General features: G+C 42.1%; 1 long non-coding RNA gene across 2 annotated transcripts in view; it reads left to right on the top strand.

Moving 5' to 3' along the window:
• Nucleotides 1-21,058, top strand: part of LOC149072369 (uncharacterized) — a 214,464-nt gene extending 193,406 nt beyond the window's left edge. Inside the window, exon 4 of one of the 2 annotated variants that reach the window (XR_016194409.1) lies at nt 20,877-21,058. This is a non-coding gene — a long non-coding RNA (uncharacterized LOC149072369). The remainder of the gene's footprint in view (nt 1-20,876) is intronic. The other variant, XR_016194408.1, reaches the window with a different exon arrangement.

Below are 21,058 nucleotides of genomic sequence, written 5' to 3'. Positions count from 1 at the left end.
GACATGATGCTACATTGAAATTCAAAGGAGGAAGTGAGAGTCGAGGGGATAGGTGGAAAAGGGGGCGAATATGAGGACGAAATGCTGCGTGGGCGAACTGAACAGACACTGTTTTCGAATGCTAAAATATGGGAAGAACCCTCCCCCACCTTGTCCCCCTGAGGGATAATATCAAATGTATTCACCTCCCAGCCCCTTTTCTCCTACATCCATGGCATCCAGGACCGACTGGAAAAGGGGGGGGGGGGGTCCACCTCCACCGTCGCCCCCCCTCCCATGCTCACCAACACATACACATTCCTACTTCCGATACCCCTCGTCCCCCCCAACACCACTCCACTTCGACCAACGCCATTTCCCCTCACCCAGCACTAGCATGTACAGTTGGCCAAATGATAGCGAATCGCTGTCCACATTTCAAATACTCGATGTATTCAGTGGCTTTTCTGATGTTGGGCGTGGCTAAAGGATTGCCTCGTTACGATTGGATGGTTTCACGGTTACGTTTACGTGACGTCACGTGACGACACGAGGGATTCGAACAAATGAGATGGCGGGATAGGAAACACCTACTGGGGGATGGGGATTTTTTTTTTTTCCCTATCCTAGTAGGTTCTTGTCTCTCTTTTTCCCTCTCCATACACATCGTTATATTAGGGAGATAGGGACAGTATAGTTGGCATTTTTTTGGAAAAAAAAAAATGCATTTTTGTGTAAGATAGTAATTTTTTTTGTTGTTGTTCTAGTGTTCTGTTCCAGCAGCTGCGTGTCTCTGTCTGTCTGTACGCGTCAGGGCGTCCGCCACGAAATTAAGGAAAACGTATCAAATTAGATGAAAAAACGTTTATTTGGGGGGATTCCCTTTCCACTCACACCTTTAGCTCCCGATTCATTTTTTATTTTTCATTTTTTTTTTGGGAAAAAAACCTTCCCCGTGAATGCTTCTTGTTAAATAGCTCCCGAGACTATGGTGGAACCCCGTTTATACGACTTTCGAGAGGCCGGGACAAAGCATCGTATTGAGGATACATGCTCAATCCCTCGCAGTCATCTTATGTGTCCCGTGACCTCAAATTTAATTTTGTGAAAATGAACTAAGCAGTACATAACCAAATTACTCAAGTGAACCTTTTACAAGGAACCACATTCAAGTTACCCGCTGTACGTTTCCAGATCATTGAAGTGACCCCGCGGCACATTTATAGATCAATTAAGCATCCCGCGATACATTTACTGATCACCCTGGGGTAACCTGGGGGTACTGTCTCAGATTACTTAAGCGTACAAGGGTGCTGTTTCAGATTACTCAAGTGGCCCGCGGCGCGTTCATAGATCCCTTGTGTGACCCGCGATCTTCAAAAAGTTGAGCACCCTTGGTATCGGTATAGAGGAAACAGTTGTACATTGACCATTTTAAACCTTGAAATAGTTTTAATTGTAGGTATTGCATTCTAGCTGATGTTTTTGAGTAGAAGAGATTAGAAATGTAGTTAAACTCGGTTATAACGACATCGAAGATTCCTCGAATTTTTATCGTCATAACCGAGGTGTCGTTAGTGCCGAGGTTGACGTTTCCAAGACCTTTTTTTGATGAAAAATATAATCAGAGGTAATCATGAAGATTTCTTTATGAGTAGGGTGATAAATTTTTGATCCAGAAAAATGCGAAAAAAGTGGGATAAATAATCAGGGTCATCGATGATTCTCGCCAAAAGTGTTGCCAAATAGGACGAAATTACCAAACATTATTAATAAATAACCCTTGAAGAGAAGAAAATGTATTTCACGGGGGAAAAAGGAAACTTGACAAATATTTGAGATGAGCATTTATATAGTCATATTCATTATAACACAATTTATAAATTAAAATTAATATCATTCTTGATTCTACGTAGTAAAGATTGGGAATTCTTGCAAGCTTCGTTGTAAAAAACGGGACATTTTTGTAAGAAAAAGTCAGGAAGGGCAAAATACGCAAATGTTTTGTAAAGTGGTCATGTCAATGAGCAAGTCGGAGCGTGGAACACGTAATAAATTTTTATTTTCCAACGTTAGATATAAGGCCGGGATCACACCATAAAAGTTTTGTAAAAGTTCTTTCATAAAACTTGGAAAATGCAACCTATAAGCGTGTCGGTTACATTCGAGCGAATGTAAAGAAAAACCGACTGTTCTGTAAGAGATCTATTATCAGTGTAATCCCGGCCTTTTTATAGAACAACAGACAAACATTCCTTTGTGATCAGCTCTAATCTTAGGAATATGGGCCAGGACCCGTGGGTCAAGAGGAATGGATCCTCCTGGCTGTCAATAGATTTGAACGACCCATCTCGGAACCTAATCTGCGACCTAAGTTTGGGTCACGACCCGTGGGTTAAGAACCTCTGTTCCAATGAAATCACGTAGCATCAAAGGAACTGACAGAACCAAACATTTAGAAACGTTTCATTTTTCTTACTACAGGTATACAGGTATCCCCCTCTTTGCGGGATTTCACTATAACGCGATTTTGAAAAGCTGGTTTTAGAAATCATGACCCACAAAATTTGGTGTGTAGTTTGAATACAATCCTGTGAATGGGCTCGTAAATTGGAGGTACAAAATAATTAAAATGGCAAAATCCGTTCGATTTGTTGATGTAGATGAGAGAAACGCTCAAATACCCATCTCACCAGATCTCACTAATGAGTAGAGCCCGAAAGTTCAAGCAAAATGCCATAAATGCCTTTTTTTGCCTATTTTCAAATTTAGTCAACTATACAGTCACTCACACTCACTCATACAGTCACTCATATGGTCAATAACTCACTCATACAGTCACTCATATGGTCAATAACTCACTCATATAGTCAATAACTCACTCATATAGTCAATAACTCACTCATATAGTCAATAACTCACTCATATAGTCAATAACTCACTCATATAGTCAATAACTCACTCATATAGTCAATAACTCACTCATATAGTCAATAACTCACTCATATAGTCAATAACTCACTCATATAGTCAATAACTCACTCATATAGTCAATAACTCACTCACTTGGTGATTCATACTGTCACTCACCCATTTATATGGTCATTTATACAGTTACTCACCCACTTACATTGCCATTTATACGGTCACTCACCTACTTATACGGTCATTCTTACGATCACTCACTTGGTCACTCACACAGTCAGTCACTTACTTGGTCACTCACTCGGTCAGGGCAGGGAAATGTCAGTGGCGAAATTTCCGGGGGCGAAATGTACCGGGGTGAGATGTCGGGGACCAAACGTCGGGGGCGAAATGCACCGGGGACAATACCAGGGGCAACGTGTCGGGGGCGAAATGTACCGGGAACGAAACGCACCAAGGGCGAGGTGTCAGGGACGGAACGTCGGGGGGGGGCGAAATTCCCGGATCCCGCAGAAATGTATCGTGACTGAAGCCAAACGTAAAAAAATCTGAAAGTCGTATAAACGAGAGACGTATTAACGGGGTCCCACTGTATATTTATTCCCTTTTCTTTTTAGCGACCCCTCTCAGTCAGGTATTTCTCAGAAAAAAATAACATGCATTCAATCCATTTTTGAATTCTTAATGAAGGCGGTGTTTCGAGCGATTATCGACCTTTCCTCCTCCTCCTCCTCCTAAAAACCTTGAAAAAACATTTTTTTGGAGTTTTTTTCAACAAATATTTTTTCATTTTTCTATCCTACATTAGCTTTAGCGCGTGACATCAGTCAGACTTTGAATAATTTAGATCGTTGCTGATGATACAGTAGGTTGTCATTATTCCCGAGTATTTTGGATTGTACATAGGATGATTTTTTTTTCTCAACATGATGCATACGTAATAAGATCTCCACGAGCGTAATTAATAAATTGTATTATAAGGAATATAAGGAAATATATTTGTTTTTCGCTTTTTTTGAATTAATTATAAGGAGATAATAAATTTTAATCATAAATATTGCTTTAATGATCAGCCAAAACAACAAACTTAGGCCTATAATACTTTACTTTGATGTATCCTGTATCCATAATTACAGTGGATTCCGCTTATAACGTTTTTACAAAAAAAAAACTGTCATAAAAAAAAATGTTGTAAGCGGGAGAACGCTCTAAACGGGGAATGTTTATAAGAATTAGTTAGAGTTGAGACCGCTGTGGGAGTTAAGTCGTTCTAATTGGTAACGTTATAAGCGGGATCGACTGCATTAGCATTTTTTATGAAACAACATTGATTTAATTTTACCAAATTATTTTCATATACAGTCAAACTCGGTTATAATGACACCTCGGCTAACGTCAATAATTAGCTGTCCGGACTGATTCCCGTAGGGAATCTTAATGAAGCTTGCTTATAACGTCGATGAAAATCAGTCTGATATAACGACAAAATTTTCGTCGCTTTTGTTTCCGTTTCAATGACTTCTTTCTTGTCTCCAAAATTCTAATTTGTACGTAGGTTTTTATGTAATTTTTTAAATTTTTGGTTTTTTCGGATTGCTTATTAGTTCATACAGTGTGTCCTATAAGTCCTAATTCGGCCTTTATCTCATGAACCGTTCGTTGTCGATATATAGTTCAAAATGTGTTCAGAAATCACTCTGCACCAGTTTTCAGAATGAAAATACAGTGTGTCATAAAATATCAAAATTTTTATATGGTCCCCTTGTCCTCTAACTTCCAATTAGAAAGATGTTAGCCTGTCTCTTCTGAGCCCACCAAAAAAAATTCCCATGTTTGTAAATTGCAGCATTCGCTTCAAAACAGCATAAGCTAACGGACAAGCTCATTTATGCTGTTCTTTCTCGACATTTAACGATTTTTAAATGCGAATATCTCAACGAATATTTTACTTAAGAACGTGGTTTTTTTTTTTGTTGTAGGGCTAGGAACAGACAGGGCAACAACTCTCTAATTGGAAGTTGGAGCACGGGGAAAACGTACGAAAATTTAGATTTTTTAAAATTTTATTTGTGACACGCTGTATTTTCGCTCTCAAAACTCGTACAGGGTGATTTCTGAACACATTTTGAGCAATTTTTAAATTGAAACCACATCTCTATAACGAACGGTTGATGAGATAAAGACCGAATTAGGACCTACAGGACACCCTGTATGAACTAATAAGCAATCGCAACCAACCAAAAAATGGGCAAAAATTTCAAAATTACAAACAAATTTGCATATTGAAACAGTGAAATCCATGCATAAATGTCATTTCCTTTGAAGAAGAGATTGAAAGTCGTCGTTTTTTTTTGTTATTTAGGAAAAAATGCCAAAATTTTCTGAAAATACATCAAATAAATTTCCAATCGATTTATTGTTCATTGTCAGCATCACGTGATCATAGCCAAAATATTATTAAAAAGACAGACAAAAGTCATTCCGCCCACGAAATGACTCACCGACGATCATCCGGTCCATCTATCGGGATGGGTTGGACATAGGGTGACCAGATGAGAAGCCTACAAAATCGGGGCAAATCCTGGAAATCGTTGTTAAAAACCGGGACATTTTCGAAACTCGTTTGGTGGCCATCACAGTGTAAAATTGCAAACTAACAATGTATTAGATACTAAAATATTATCACACTACTTCTACACAGAGGCGCGAAAGCGTGTAAAACATCGGGATAGGAGCCATGGTTGTCAGACGTCCCGTATATACGGGATTGAAAGTCGTATGTCATGAAGAGTGAGATGCATTACATAATATATTCATAAATTACTGGTGTGTGGGGGGGGGGGGGCTTGAGTACTCTTAGTCATATTATAACGTTTATGCTCCTCTGAACAGTAGATCCTCGGTTTACGAACTTACTACATGTAATTCGTTCCGGAAGTCCGTTCGTAAAACGAATTGTTCAGAAACCGAGATACAGTCGATATAACGACCCGCTTCATCCAGTCGAAAACGGACGTTATATTCGGAGGGTCGTTATATCCTACCGGTCGTTGTAATGGAATGGTCACTATAACGTGGCGTGTCGTTATAACGAGCGTCGACTTTAATTTGTTTTTCCCCCATAGGAATGCATAACGTAAAACCGATTGAAATCATTTAGATTAACACTGAAAACGCTCTTCCGTGAAAAACGGACAATCCCAACCTTACGAGATAACGGGCTTATATCCCATATCGGTGCAAAGTAAAAGCTCTCTTTTGTGGACATCCTGGGGGGAAAAAAATTCGACCGTAAAAGGGGGGTGTCCGTTAAGAGGGGTTTTACTGTATCATCTATAATCTGTATCGAAGTTCTCGAAATTTCTTCCTGTAAAGCAATCTGGCCACAATTTCCTCGAAACTGAATTCATATTTCTGTAAATCACTTGCTGTGCCAATAAATATAATCCAATAAGTACAGTCGATCCCGGTTATAACGTTACCACTTATAACGTTTTTCCGCTTAGTGCGACTTATTAAGTATAATTCCCATTAACATTTCCCGATTGAAGCGTTTTTTCGCTTACAACGTTTTTTTTCATGGCCGTTTTTTTTGAAAAACGTTATTTCAACGTTATTAATTTTCAGAAATATTACTGCCATTCCTCCCCCAGTAACTGTCACTTCCTAATAGCGGCCACATTTTCACGGCACCGGTAGCAGCCGTTGTTGGGAGGTTTTGCTGTATTAAAAAAGGTTGAGAATCGCTGGTCTAAGGGATTTTATTTGCAAGAGCAAAAAAAATAATAATTGTGAAATGCTGGCTAATAAACAATCAGGTTTTATTGCTCCCCTATCCCGTCAATTCCACGCATATAACATAATAAACAATCGCAACCAAAACCGAAAAATTAAAAGATTACATACAAATTTGAATATCGGAGTCAATGAAATCCATCCATAAATGTCATTTCCCTCTAATCAAGAGATTGAAAAAGGTCCTCATTGTTATTTAGGAGACCAAAATTTCCTGAAAATACATCAAATAAATTCCCAATCGATTTATTATTCATCCTCAGCGTCACGTGATAACAGCAGAAATATTATTGAAACACAAACAAAAAAAACTCATTCCGTCCATGAAATGACTCACCGACGATCATCCACCGACAGTCCATCTATCGGGGATGGGTCAGACACCGACAATGAGTCCATCAACTGCGATATCATTTCTCATGATCACATGATCACACATCGACCTTCACACACACGCACACAGTAGTTGGAAAATCTACCCTGTGTGTACGTACCACGATTCCAGTGTTGAATCACGCATCGATCCAACAATAATAAGTTAAAAATAGGGTTTTGTGTCATGGCACGGGAGACCATTACAATATTAGCAACTTATATGTACTAGGAAGTACAAAAATTACACGGCCCTTGAAATAAAATAAAATTCAATTTTATTTTCTATCATCAGATATTTATCCGGAACTTCAAAGAATCTTTATTCTTCAGAGAAATAAATCCTAAAAAAACCAAAAAAACAATAAATAATAATATAAGAAAACAATAAAATAACTTTCTCGCTTTGCTCAAGCAGCCATGCAGAACCTCGAAGAACTGTGGATAGATTTCTGAGAAAGTGTGAAAGAGAATCATTTTTGCAAATCGTGATTTTTTCCTTTTTTCGTCGTTTTAATGTCATTTTTGATGATGATAATAATAAAAAACACTTCGAATTTCAATATGTATAATATCGGTTAAAGATCTCTTTCTTCTACATGCCGTTGATGGATTCGGTCTTCACGACACTTACCACAAGACGGATGGATGGTCACTGATCATAGTTAAGGTCTTGTAAGCATGACTGGACATCCTATCTGTATTAAATGCTTCAAGCTGGTTGTCACGAGTGATTTTTACATTTTTATTTGTGTGTTTTATTTTATTATTATTATTTATTTTTTTTTTTTGCATTCATTATAGATGGTTTGATGTCATCACCATGATTGGTCTGCGACTGCTGGAAATGTTGTTTTTTTTTTGGTGTGTTTTCACTAGAACAATAGGCCCCCCTACTCGTATATGGAATGAATCAGTCTATTGTAGCGTTTTTCTTGTACTTTTTTCAATCCGTGGCCCTTTCCAGACCAAATTTTCTTCTCGAGGCCAAGGGCGGAAGTAGCGGGGGATGGGTTGATGCGAGCGATCTCCCAATGTCAAGAGCCAAATAATATATAAGAAATTTGTCTTTTTTGTGTGTCTCGTAAAATACGGGATGATCCGATGCACCGACACAAGAAGTTACTTTTTTCAACACATCACCATGGATCCGTCTGCCTCCGCTTCATTCGCAGCTGATGATGGAATGTCTTCACTCCATTCGCAGCTGAAGATGCCTGCGTCCACTCCGCTTCATTCGCAGCTGATGATGGAATGTCTTCACTCCATTCGCAGCTGAAGATGCCTGCGTCCACTCCACTGGCAGCTGAAGATGTATACCTCCGCTTCATTTGAATCTAAAGCTGATTCCCTGAGCTGCTTCGTAGATGATGATATCTATCTCGGCTTCATTTTGCAGCTGAAGATGCCTGCCTCTACTTATTCGCAGCTGAAGATGCCTGCCTCCACTCCGTTTCAATCTGAAGATGCCTGCTTCAACTCCATTCACAGCTGAAGATGTATGCCTCCACTCACAGCTGAAGATGTATGCCTCCACTCACAGCTGAAGATGTATGCCTCCACTCACAGCTGAAGATGTATGCCTCCACTCACAGCTGAAGATGTATGCCTCCACTCACAGCTGAAGATGTATGCCTCCACTCACAGCTGAAGATGTATGCCTCCACTCACAGCTGAAGATGTATGCCTCCGCTCCATTTGAATCGGAAGATGCCTGCTTCCACTCCATTCACAGCTGAAAATATCTGCCTCGGTTCACTCTCGCAGCTAAAGATACCTACCTCCATTCCATTGGCAGCTGAGGATGCTTATCTCCACCCCATTCGCAGCTGAAGATGTATGTACATCTTTACGACACTTACCACAAGACGAATAGATGGTCACTCATCATAGTTAGCGGACATCCTATCTGTATTAAATGCTTCAAGCTGGTTGTCACGAGTGACTTTTACATTTCTCTTTGTATTTATATATTTTTATATTCATTGTAAATTGTTTGATGCCATCAACATGATTGGTCTGCAACTTCTAGAAATAATGTTTTTTGTCTGTTTCAGTAGAACAATACTCGATATCCGGAATGAATCAGTCATTTTCAGATCACTTAAGCTGCCCGTCGTAAATTCTTAGATCACTTAAGTGACCCACGTCATATTCCCAGATGACTTGAATGATCCACAGCATAATTACAGATCACTTGAGTGACCTGCGGCGTTATTCCAGATCACTTGATTCAGGGTGGTATTCACCGACATGGTTTAAACCTTAGTTACAATTTTTGGATAAGAGATCAACATAGATTGGTTAAAACCCTGAATTTAACCAATCCGTGTCGATCTCTTATCAACAAATTGTGACTATAGCTTAAACCATGTCGGTGAATACCGCCCTAAATGACTCACGATATGTTTTCAAACCAATGACGCAGCTTGCGCTCTCCAAAAGGTTGAGCACCCTTGCTCTACAGTCTACACCCTGCATCTCCAACCCATTGCTTGCGAGTACTACGAGGATCCTTGAAATACCCAGAGTGCTCGATGCCCGTGTCTGATTTAGTGCTCGCTCGCAAGCACTTGCATCAACGTTCCAATTAAACACCCTGTACAAATTGCATTCAAGGATTGAAATCATCCTGTTTTCACGCTTTCGTACGTCGAACTTGCCATGAGGGTGCTCTTCTTTTGATGATGATAGGTACGGGCAGTGCTCGTGACTGGGAAAATGTTGAAGATGTCTGCTCTACACTTTCGGACATCCAGTGCGTATTTACAAGGGAGGGGGGTTTTAGTGGGCTATAGCTCAGGGCGGCAAATTTGAAGAATGAGTGGCCAAGAAAATTAGAAAAATGGAAGAAAAGCGGCAAAATTTGTGTAACCCACCATGAAACCGCCTCTGCCCAGAAAGCGAGGGACTTGTTCAGAGAGTGACCTGGAGAGTTTGCAAGCATGTGAGTGAGCAAAAGAATGACCTAGCGAGTGAGGGACCAAGTCAGTGAGCGATTAAACGCGTGACCTAGAGCGTGTGTAAACATATGCATGGCCAAAAGCGTGACCTAGAGAGTGTTCAACCAAGTGAGTGACCGAAACCAAGACCATGTGCAATCATGTGAATGATCAAAACAGATACCTAGATAGCGAGGGATATGGCCAGTGAGGGACCTAAAGAGTATAGGAGCATGGGACTGACCACAAGAGTGACCTAGAGTATGTGCAAGGACGTGAATGACCAAAACCATGACCTAGAGTGCGTTCAAGCAAGTGAATGACCACCAAAGGCGTGACCTAGAGAGTGTGCCAACATATGCATGACCAAAAGCGTGACCGAGAGTGTGTGCAAAGATGTGAATGACCGAAACCGTGGCGTAGAGCGTGTGCAACCAAGTGAATGACCGAAACCGTGACCTATAACGTGTGCAAGCATGTGAATGATCAAAAGAGAAACCTAGAAAGCGAGTGACGAGACCAGTGAGCGACCAAAATATTGACCTAAATAGTATGTGAGCATGGGACTGACCAGAAGAGTGACCTAAAGTATGTACAAGCACGTGAATGACCAAATAAGTGACCTAGAGGGTGTGCAAACAGGTAAATGACCGAAATCGTGACATAGAGTGACTTCAAGCAAGTTAATGACCAAAAACCTTGACCTACAGCGTGTGCAAACATATGCATAACCAAAAGCGTGACCTAGAGCGTGGCAAGCATATGAATCACCAAGTAAGTGACCTAGAGAGTATGCGACCATGTAACTGATCAAAAGAGTGACCTAGAGATTAATAGAGTAGGGACCAGGTCAACATAAACGACAAAAAAGAATGAGCTAGAGCTTGTACAAGCACGTAAATGACCAAAAGAGTGACTCAGACACACAGGAGTATTTACAGGAGTGGTGACGCGAAAGTGGGTTAGCGCGAACTGGAGGAACGAGTGTTCAGGAAAACTGGACCAGAATGTGACAAGGACGGTAAAAAAACCGTGTAGCCCACGGGCAGCAAAACCGTAAATCCGTCTTCTACAGACATCCCGATGTCCGAACATCCGAATTTATATCTTCCCCCCCCCCATCAATAATTGTGCGCCCTGTTGAGCTTGACGCCCTCACAGGGGCCCCACCCACTTCAGTAGTTACGCCCCTAATTGCATAAGCGGTATTACGTAACTACGCTTCCGCGTAATTATCAATTAGTGTAGGCTATATATAAATTTACTCTCCTCGCAGTAAAACTCTCATTAAAATTAATTGGATTAATCGACGAACATAAGATGATTTCCAAGAGCATGTAAATACTCTGTAGGCATGTTTCTCGTGAGGGCAATCATTGGTCAATCACCCGAGTTCGTGTATCTTATTTGGCTCCAATCGAAACCCCGGAGAACCGATTTTATCTACGGTTTTAATTGGGATATTTAAATTACGCTGAACTAATTGTATTTCGGGTATTGTTGGGATTTCTTTGTACGTACAACCCACTTAAATAATAGTCACACTCAGTGGCGTATTTACAGGGGGGTCCTAGTGGGTTATAGCCCAGGGCCAGGTCCGTCTTAAGGGCATCGTGGGCCCCCGGGTCAACTGATTTTTCTGATGAAGCTCTACCTAGAAATTTCTCGAAAATTTTAACTGGCTGTCATTTTTGTGAGGCCCCTCTTCTCTTAATGGCCCCGGGTGAGTCCATGCCTTGAGACGGCACTGCCCAGGGCGGCAAGTTTGAGGAATGAGCGGCCGAGAAAATTAGTAGAATGGGAGAAGGGTGGCGAAATTTTTGTATAACCCTAAATAAATCCGCCTCTGCCGAGCAGTGCTGTCTTAATACGTGGACCTACCCGGGCTCACTCAAGGGCAGGGCCGGACTTAAACAGGTGCGGAAGGTGCTTCCGGCACCGGGCCGCAAACTTTTATTCAAGTTCATATTTTATTAAAATGTTCAAGAGTGTAAAATTCTTTCCAAAACGGGAACCACAACCGGCTTACAGTTTTAATTTCAAGCCAAGAGTGCCCGCGGGTTTGGTGCCTTGGGTGTTGGACCAGAAGAAGCGATAAATTCTCCCTTTAACGACGTAATTTAAAACTACACAGGAGGAGTGGGAGGGGGTGCATGCTTGCCCCGGCCGAAAAAGTGTTTAGTTGCTGCTCTGGATAGCGGTCTTCTAGCCCTGACGGCCCTTGCATTGTAGTGCCATGCAAAAAGATATTGTAGACGTGGCTTCCTAGGCTGTGTTCTTTGGCCAGTCCTCCAAGACAGATTTTTTTTCACGGGCCCTCTATAATGAGTTTATAGGGTAAAGAAACGAAAAATAATAATTTTTCCGGGCTGGAGTCCTGTCACCCCGACTCTTTCGGGGGGAGCATGATTGTAGAGCAGTAGTTCTGAACCTTAAAGTACCCGGGACCACAATTTCAATTCAATTTTTCTCGTTGGGCACTATTGCCCGAATGTCTTTCTATTACCATAATCTAGTAGTAGGCCTACCTACTGTAGTTTGACAGTCGTTTTCGGGTGTTAGTGGAAATCTGGCAGGCGCCAGGGTGCCGGAGTACACTGGAGGATCTGGGAAAAACCATTTTAGAGGGCCGCAAAGTTGTTCTTGCACCGGGCTGCAAAATACTTAAGCCCGTCCCTGCTCAAGGGGCTCACGGTATATTTTCAGTTCATTTTAAGCGACTCGTGGCTGAGTTCCAAATCACTTAAGCAGCCAACGGCACACTTTCAGATCGCTTAAGTGGCCCGCCGCAAATTCTTAGATCACTTAAGTGGCCCGCCGCAAATTCTTAGATCACTTAAGCGGCCCGGCGGAAATTCATAGATCTCTTAAGTGACCCACGGCATATTCCCAGATAACTTGAATGACCCACGGCATATTTACAGATCACTTGAGTGCCCTGTGGAGTTATTTCAGATCACTTGAGTGCCCTATGGAGTTATTTCAGATCACTTGAGTGCCCTGTGGCGTTATTCCAGATCACTTAATTAAGTGACTCGCGATGCGTTTTCAAACCAATAACGTGGTTTGCGCTCTCAAAAAGGTTGAGCACCCTTGCTCTACTAGAGCAGACGGGGGCCCTCAAAAAAGTGAGATCCGATTAAAATTTCAGAGTGAGCATGTAAATTATTACATATAAGAATTTCTAGACACAGGTAGGACCTCAAAAATATCACTTCGCCCAAGACCTTTTATGTAGAGTGACGGACCAGGTCAGTGAGTGATGCGTGCAAGCATCTGAATAACCAAAAGAATGGTCTATAGAGCATGTGTAAACATGTAAATGATAAAAAGAGTGACCTATAACGCAAGAAACGATGCCATTAAGCGACCAAAAGAGTGACCTAGAGGACGTGCGAACGTGTAAATGATCAAGAAGAGTGACTTATAACGCAAAGAACCATGTCATTAACCGACCAAAAGAGTATGCAGGTATGTGACTGACCGAAACAGTGCGAAAGCATGTGAGTGACCACCAAAACAGTGTGAAAGCGTGTGTGACCAAAACAGTGTGAAAGCGTGTGTGACCAAAACAGTGTGAAAGCGTGTGAGTGACTGAAATAGAGTGTGCAGGCATGTGAGTGACTGAAACAGAGTGTGCAGGCATGTGAGTGACTGAAACAGAGTGTGCAAGCATGTGAGTAACGAAAACAGTGTGAAAACGTGTGAATGACCAAAACAGTGCGCAAGCTTGTGAGTAACCAAAGCAGCGTGAAATCGTGTGAACAGGGCCGCAACTAGTTGGAAGTAGGTGGGTCTGGTGCCCCGGACCAGAAGGGGCGCCGAATTCACCATTTAATTGCTTCCTCTACATGCAAGGGGCGCCCGAATTCCGGCTTGCCCCGGGTGACAAATTACCTAGTTGCGGCACTGCGTGTGAATGACCAAAGCAGTGTGCAAGCATGTGAATGACCAAAGAGTGACTGAAAGTGCACCAACATGCTCACACACTCTCCAAGTCACTCTTTTAGTAATTAGAGACTTAGGGTACTTGCAGGAGTGGGAGGGGGTGGGGGCTTGGGAAGCGGGTTATTGCACAGGGTAGCGAATTCGAGGAAAGAGTAGTCAAGGAAATTAGACTAAAATATGAGAATGGCGGTGAAATTCGTGTAGCCCACGGGCGGCAAAACCATAAATGCGCCTCTGGTCACACACTGTTAAGACGACATCGAAGATTCCACTAAATTTTGTCGTTATAACCGAGGTTGACGTTTTCAGGACCTTTTTCTGACGAAAAATATAATCCGATGAAATCAAATACTGTGCGTGAAGATTTTAAATTATGATTATGGTGACCATATTTTACCCAGAAAAAGACGAGAAATTGTGCTAATTAATATGTGACATATCGCAAGGGCCGCCCTTATCAGACGCGGGGCCCGGTGTGCATTAAGGCGCATTAATGCTTTTCCCGCCTGTGGGCGCTACACGAATTTTACCGCCCTTCTCCCATTATAGTCTAATTTACTTGACCACTCTTTCCCTGGAATTCGCCACCCTGTGCTATAACTCGCTTGCACTCCTCCCCCCCCCCTTCTGCAAGTACACCCGTGTCTCTAACATGGTCCCCACATCCTAGAGCAGGGCCTTTAGGCTGGGATCTTTTTCGGGCCCCTCGGTCACAATTTTCGCAGGTCCTTATATAGTTAATTTATAGCGTCAAAAAGCCAAAAAATGATGAGAGTTGTCCCGGGCTCCAGGGCTAACCCTGTCAGTCCCCGCCCTTGTGGGGGGCGTCATGGTCTCTAAGTCACTCTATTTTTTTATCACTCCTATACTCATACACACTCCAAGTCACTCTTCTAGTAATTCCCATGATTGCACACTGTTTTGGTCACTCGAACTGGCCGCTGGGGTGGTCGAGTGGTAATAGTGATGGACTCGCATAGTGACCGGGTTCGAACCCCCACCGTCGCCACAGTGGTCGTCAGCGGAAGTTTGTTTTCTGTGGTTCCCACCTTCGAGGCGCGAATGCGAGCCGATCTCCTCGTGAAGAAGTCTTGTCACAAAGAGCAACAGCCCTACAACGATACAAATATTCAATCATTACACAATTTAAAATATAGATGGCAGCACTAAAAATCCACACACAACACCATACACGTGCTCACACTTCCGGCACAACTCAATCGGTAGTAAATTGCGCCCGGGGCAATAGACTGGAGTTCTGCTTGGCTTGAAAAAAAAAAAAAAATACCGTCACTCAAATACCGGCACACGCTCTAGGACGCTCTTTTGCTTGCTCACCGACATGGTTTCTTGCTTTATGGGTCACTCTTTTTTACCATTTACACGTTCACACATGCTCTAGATCAGCAGATCTCAACCTTAGGGCTCCGTGTGAACTTCCAGGGGCACCGCGGCCCCTCGAGAAAAATAAAAACCCAGTAAATTTGAAAAAAATAATTATTAATATTTCTGAAAAAATAAATAAATAAAATTGAAAAATAATTACTAATATTTTTGTATAATAAGTCAGAAACTTTGATGAATAAATAAAAAAATAGGCGTCCGGGGCTCCGCCATAGAAATTACACACCGGACAGGGCCCCGTGGGTCAAAAAAGGTTGAGAACCGCTGCTCTAGATCATTCTTTTAGTCATTCATATGCTTTGACACTCTCTAGGTTACACGTGCTTGCTCACGATCTAAGTCAGTGTTTCTCAACCTTTTTTTGCCCATGGCCCCCTTTCAAACATTTCTCATTCCTGTGGTCCTCCCCCCTTGCGACCATGATTAATTTACTACCCCCCCCCCTCCCGTTTTCCCGTTAAAAGACAATTATTGTTTGAATTTAATGAATTTTTAATTTATGAAAACAACGAAAAAAGCAAAATAACCAAAATACAACACAGTAAAAAAAATGTAACAAATTATTTTCAATCAATGTAAACCTTGGGGGTCATTCAAGTATTATGTCAGCATCGAGGGGGGAGTTTCTGATTTGCTGACTTTTGATGACAAGGGGGAGGGGAGGGGTTTGAAGGTTGCTTACGTCATCAACCACCCTTTTTTTGAAGATATGAAATATTCTAAGCTGCTGACGAAAGGGGTCAAAATTGTGTCTAAAAAAATTTTGCTGCCATAATACTTGAATGACCCCTTTGCGATTGAAGACGTCATAATGTCATCAAGCTACTGTACAGGATAAAGTTTGAATTATCTACAAATTAATTTTTTTTTTTTCCTTGGGTAAATTTGAATTTGAATAAATCAGAATTTCAAACTAATCAGAAATTATAAATAATCAGATTTCAAATTAAAAAAAAAATTACTTGTTTATTGATTATAATTTCGATACGCGGTGAGATTTGCATGTCTCGTTGGATGACAAGCTATCCCCATGTGGCTTTTTGGTTCATAATGTGGACTCTCTCTCTCGCAGGCGAACGAAGCAACGTGTCAGTTTCTGGCTTACACAATATTTCACATAACAGACGTTACTACATATAATGTACAGGGTGCATAGGTAACAAGACGTATGGTATTTTACTAGGAAACCGCGTTCACTCTACAGGAATACTTTCAAGTAGAAAAATTATCCAAATAACGTGTATAGTACTCAGATATGCCATTCATGTTGCAAAGGGTTGTATAGTTATTAAAATGAAAACACTTTTTATACGTGCTCAGAAACCCAATTATAAAATGTCGTCCCGTCTCTCCTGATGCCAACAAAACCGTTTTATCCGCATTTAACGCAGTTTTTTGGTTGGTTGTCTTCAAATAAATGTTACTGTCAATCATTGTCATTAAAGTGACACTCTGTATGTATATAAATACATTCATCTCAACCTTATAATTATTGATAACACAAGCTTACGACTAGGACTCCGATTTTTATGACCTAAAGAAGGAACGTAGCTAATAACTTATCAGCAACGACGTTTCATCTTTAGGTCATAAAAATCAGAGCCCTACTTATGAAACATTGGATGAACACACACAGAAAAATGTCATTGTGCTTGTTTTCGTGAAAGGGGTCATCCAAGTATTAAGTCAACGATGAGTATGGAAAACAAGCCTGCCGTTCGGAATCGGCAATAAATTGTAGGTCCCAGTCTAATTAGCCCTCGTGTGCAGAAAATGACCGTGGTGCGACAAAAATGATCAAGTGATGATCAGATCCTTATACTACCTCTCGATGTTTTTTAATAAATTTCTTCGTGGCCCCATTATCAGCAGCCATAGCTCCCCTTTTGCGATATTTTCCTCCATGCCCCCCCCTGGAATATTCTGGGAGCCCCCGGTTGAGAACCACTGCTCCAAGTCACTGTTTTGCTTACTCACATAGTTGCACACTGTTTTGGTCACTCACATGCTTGTCTACTGCTTTGGTTACTTACGTACTTGCACACTCTTTTGGTCATTCACTGGTATGGTTCCTTAATTTATAGGTCACTCTTTTCATCATTTACACGTTTACACATGCTCTAGATCAATCTTTTGGTCAGTCACATGTTTGCTCACACTCTAAGTTACTCTTTTGCTCATTCACACGCTTGCAAACTCTCTAGTTCATTTTTATGGTCGCTCAGTGACCTAATCACCATCTGTCTGCGCAGAGACGGATTTATTGAGGGTTGCACAAAATTTTGCCACTCTTCTTTCACTAATTTTTTTGGCTACTCATTCCTTGAATTTGTCGCCCCTCTGAACTTGCCGCCCTAGACTATAGCCTGCTAAGCCCCCCCCCCCCCCCATGTAAATACGCCACTGTTGGCTACCCCTGGTCTAAATCAGTGTTCTCAACCTGGAGCGCACATGATCCCCTTGTGGTCCTGTGATATTCTGAGGGGGTCACAAATGAAAATTAAGTGGAAGGGGAGTCACTAAACATAATTGGGGGGCCACAGAGAGCTGTGGAAACAAAAATTGGCTGTGAAAAAAAAAATAAAGCGTTCAAGTGAACTTTGGTGGGGAAAATGTGACTATATATATATATATATATATATATCAGAATTCAGCAGAAAATCTCATAGAACCTGGACCATCTCAGTGCATGGGCTCATCTGGGCAAGACTCCGGTTCCTCATGACCATAGAAGGTCTAGGACTTCTGGCGTTGAGACAACTCTGCATGTACTCCCCCCCTCCCAAAGAACGATTTGTTATGTAGATTCGTTGGATAGTCCCGTATCTTACGAACAGGGGTGGCTTACCTGCCGCCCGGGTGCGAAACCTCATATGCCGCCGCTAATGGCTACCCTGACAAGAGGCTGACAGGGCTGCAGTGAAGAGGACCTCGAGATAAACCTGATTTTGTTTTTCAGAAGAAAGCTGCATAACATTGTTAACAGTGTAAAATGTGACCATACGTCCCGCTTTTGAAGTAAAATTTTCCCTTGAAAAATCGGGTTTTTCTTTTACTTTCATTTGACTATTGTGGAACAAATTCTGAGTGAGGGCATGCCTCATATCCTAGAGCAAGGCCCCCTAGGCTGGATATTTTGCGCCCGCGCCCCAGTCAGACTTTTCATGGGCCCTTCTGTAGTTAAATTATAGAGTAAAAAAGTCAAAAAAATTATGAAAATTGTCCTGGGCCCTTGTGGAGGGCCATGGGTGAGGGAAACAAAATGCACACTTGCCCCTTGTGATAGAGTACAGGGGCGGTGCATGGCCATGTGACCCATTGTGGCCACACGAGGCGCCACTCACGATGGGTGTTAAATTCGAGGTGAATGGGTAAAACAAAGTTCCATTGGTCGAAAAAAAAAAATCAAAGAAAATGTTTTCTGTCGGCTCTGGAGGGGCACAAAATCCGAGATGAAAGGGCGACATTTTTTTTTGTTTGTTTGTTAGGCATTGTTAGGATAAATTGTGAGGGAGGGGCATCACCCTCCATGGGTAAGGGCTAACAAGGCTCCAGCTTGGAGAAGGGACTAAATCCTTATAATTTTTCTTTTTTTTCACTCTATAAATTAACTGCAGAAGGGCCCCCCCCCTAGAAAATCTGGCTTAGGCCCCGCGAAAGATTCCAGCCAAGGGGCCCTGATGCAGGATGTAGGGCTATGGGGGCAAATAGGCAGGAGACTCTCAAAAAATAAGTCCCGCACGGGTACAGATTTTGTCTCGAGCCGCCGTCTCGATTACTTACATTCTTGTTTCTTGTATTACGGTCAGAGGCCCTGTCTATTCTCTCAACGTTTCCGTTGTCGAGGTATGACTCAAAAGCGTGATGTCATGTGAATTTCGCAGCTGAAGATGCCTGCCTCTACTTATTCGCAGCTGAAGATACCTGCCTCGGCTTCATTCGCAGCTGAAGATACCTGCCTCGGCTTCATTCGCAGCTGAAGATACCTGCCTCGGCTTCATTCGCAGCTAAAGATGCCTGCCTCCGCGCCATTTGAATCAGAAGATACCTGCCTTCGCTCCATTCGAATCTGAAGATACCCTGCCTTGGCTTCATTCGCAGCTAAAGATACCTACCTCCGCGCCATTTGAATCTGAAGATACCTGCCTTCGCGCCATTTGAATCTGAAGATACCTGCCTCTCCGCTCCATTCGAATCTGAAGATACCTGCTTTGGCTTCATTCGCAGCTGAAGATACATGCCTCTGGTCCATTCGCAGCTGAAGATACCTGCCTTCACAGCTGGTAAAACTGTTAAAAAGTAAAAAGGATCTCGCTTTCTGGATGAGGACCGGGGGGGGGGGGGTGGAGGATAAGACAGTGGAGAGGGGGGCCATTTGCTAAAAAAGGGTTAAGGAACACTGGTCTAGATGACCATCCTTAGCGTTCATTTTTATGGGCTGTTTCCAGAATAGCCTAGTTGGAGATTATAGCTTATTTAGCTTAGATTTAGTCTAAAATAAATTCGAAGGTTTTTAACAGCTGTCTGATGCAAAGATATATTTAGGAAAGAGAGAAAATTCAACTGACCTTGAGCGGAATCGAACCCACGACCTTTCGCTTGCCGGGTGAGCACACTAGACTACACAGGCAACAAATATCTCAACCTTTCCTTAGAGCTCGTGTGCACTGAACAGGAACGTACATGGACGGTCGGACTTAATTCAGGCCAAAGCTGACAATTACTGACACTGCCACCAGATGGCGCCATCCGGGTAAGTCACGGATAAGTGGATAAGTCGCCATCTGGTGGCAGTGGCAGTAATTGTGAGCTCTGCCGTGAATGAGGTCCGACCGTCCATGTACGGTTCAGTGCACACGAGCTCTAAGGAAAGATGAGATATTCGTTACCTTTATAGTCTAGTGCAGTGTTTCGCCGAGCCGCGGCCCGAGAGCTGATATCATTCATACCGGACCGCGAGTGATTAGCCGTTTCATTTTTCCTCATTCATTTACCGTTGGACGCGTGTTTGACCGGGCTTTCGATTCACAAAAATGAATGAAACCAGTCCGCGGGCTTGAAAAAGTTGACAACCACTGGTGTAGTGGTCTAGGGCAGTGTGTTTCTCAACCACCGGGCCGCGGTCCGGCATCCGGCCCTAACATTAATCAAACCGGGCCGTGAAAGGTTCACCGTTTCATTTTTACCCATTTATTTCATATTAGTCGTGTGCATGACCGGGCATTCCACACACAAAAATGAAATCAGCCGGGCCGCGGGTTCCCAAAGGTTGAAAACCACTGGTCTAGGGTGCTCACCCGGCAAGTGAGAGGCTGTGGGTTCGATTCCCCGCAAGGGCACAATTGAATTTTCTCTCTTTCTTAAATGCATATTCGCATCAGCCAGCTGTCGTATGGATAGCGGCGAGTGATATCATTCCTCGGATAAAATAAATAAATTACATAAAATCATGAATAAAATTATGCCAAAAAATTATAATTTTTATTCATTATATTTTTTTCTAATTTTTAGGTGGACATAGAAGCATTTTTCAATCAATAATTAAGATGACGATGTGAATGAGGAATTTCCAGGATTTCGAAAAATTCAAAGAATTTTTATTCTTTTTGAAAACGCAAAAAGAATGCAAAAATATTGTTTAAAAAAATTTTATTGTACAACAATTTATGAAAATAAATTTTTGTGTTTGTGGG

Source organism: Pholcus phalangioides, unplaced genomic scaffold (genome assembly GCF_987345545.1).
Source record: "Pholcus phalangioides strain wild (caught in Gottingen) unplaced genomic scaffold, Ppha-v1.0 ptg000017l_1, whole genome shotgun sequence".
Taxonomy (NCBI): domain Eukaryota; kingdom Metazoa; phylum Arthropoda; class Arachnida; order Araneae; family Pholcidae; genus Pholcus; species Pholcus phalangioides.
This window is presented reverse-complemented; position numbering and strand designations above follow the sequence as displayed.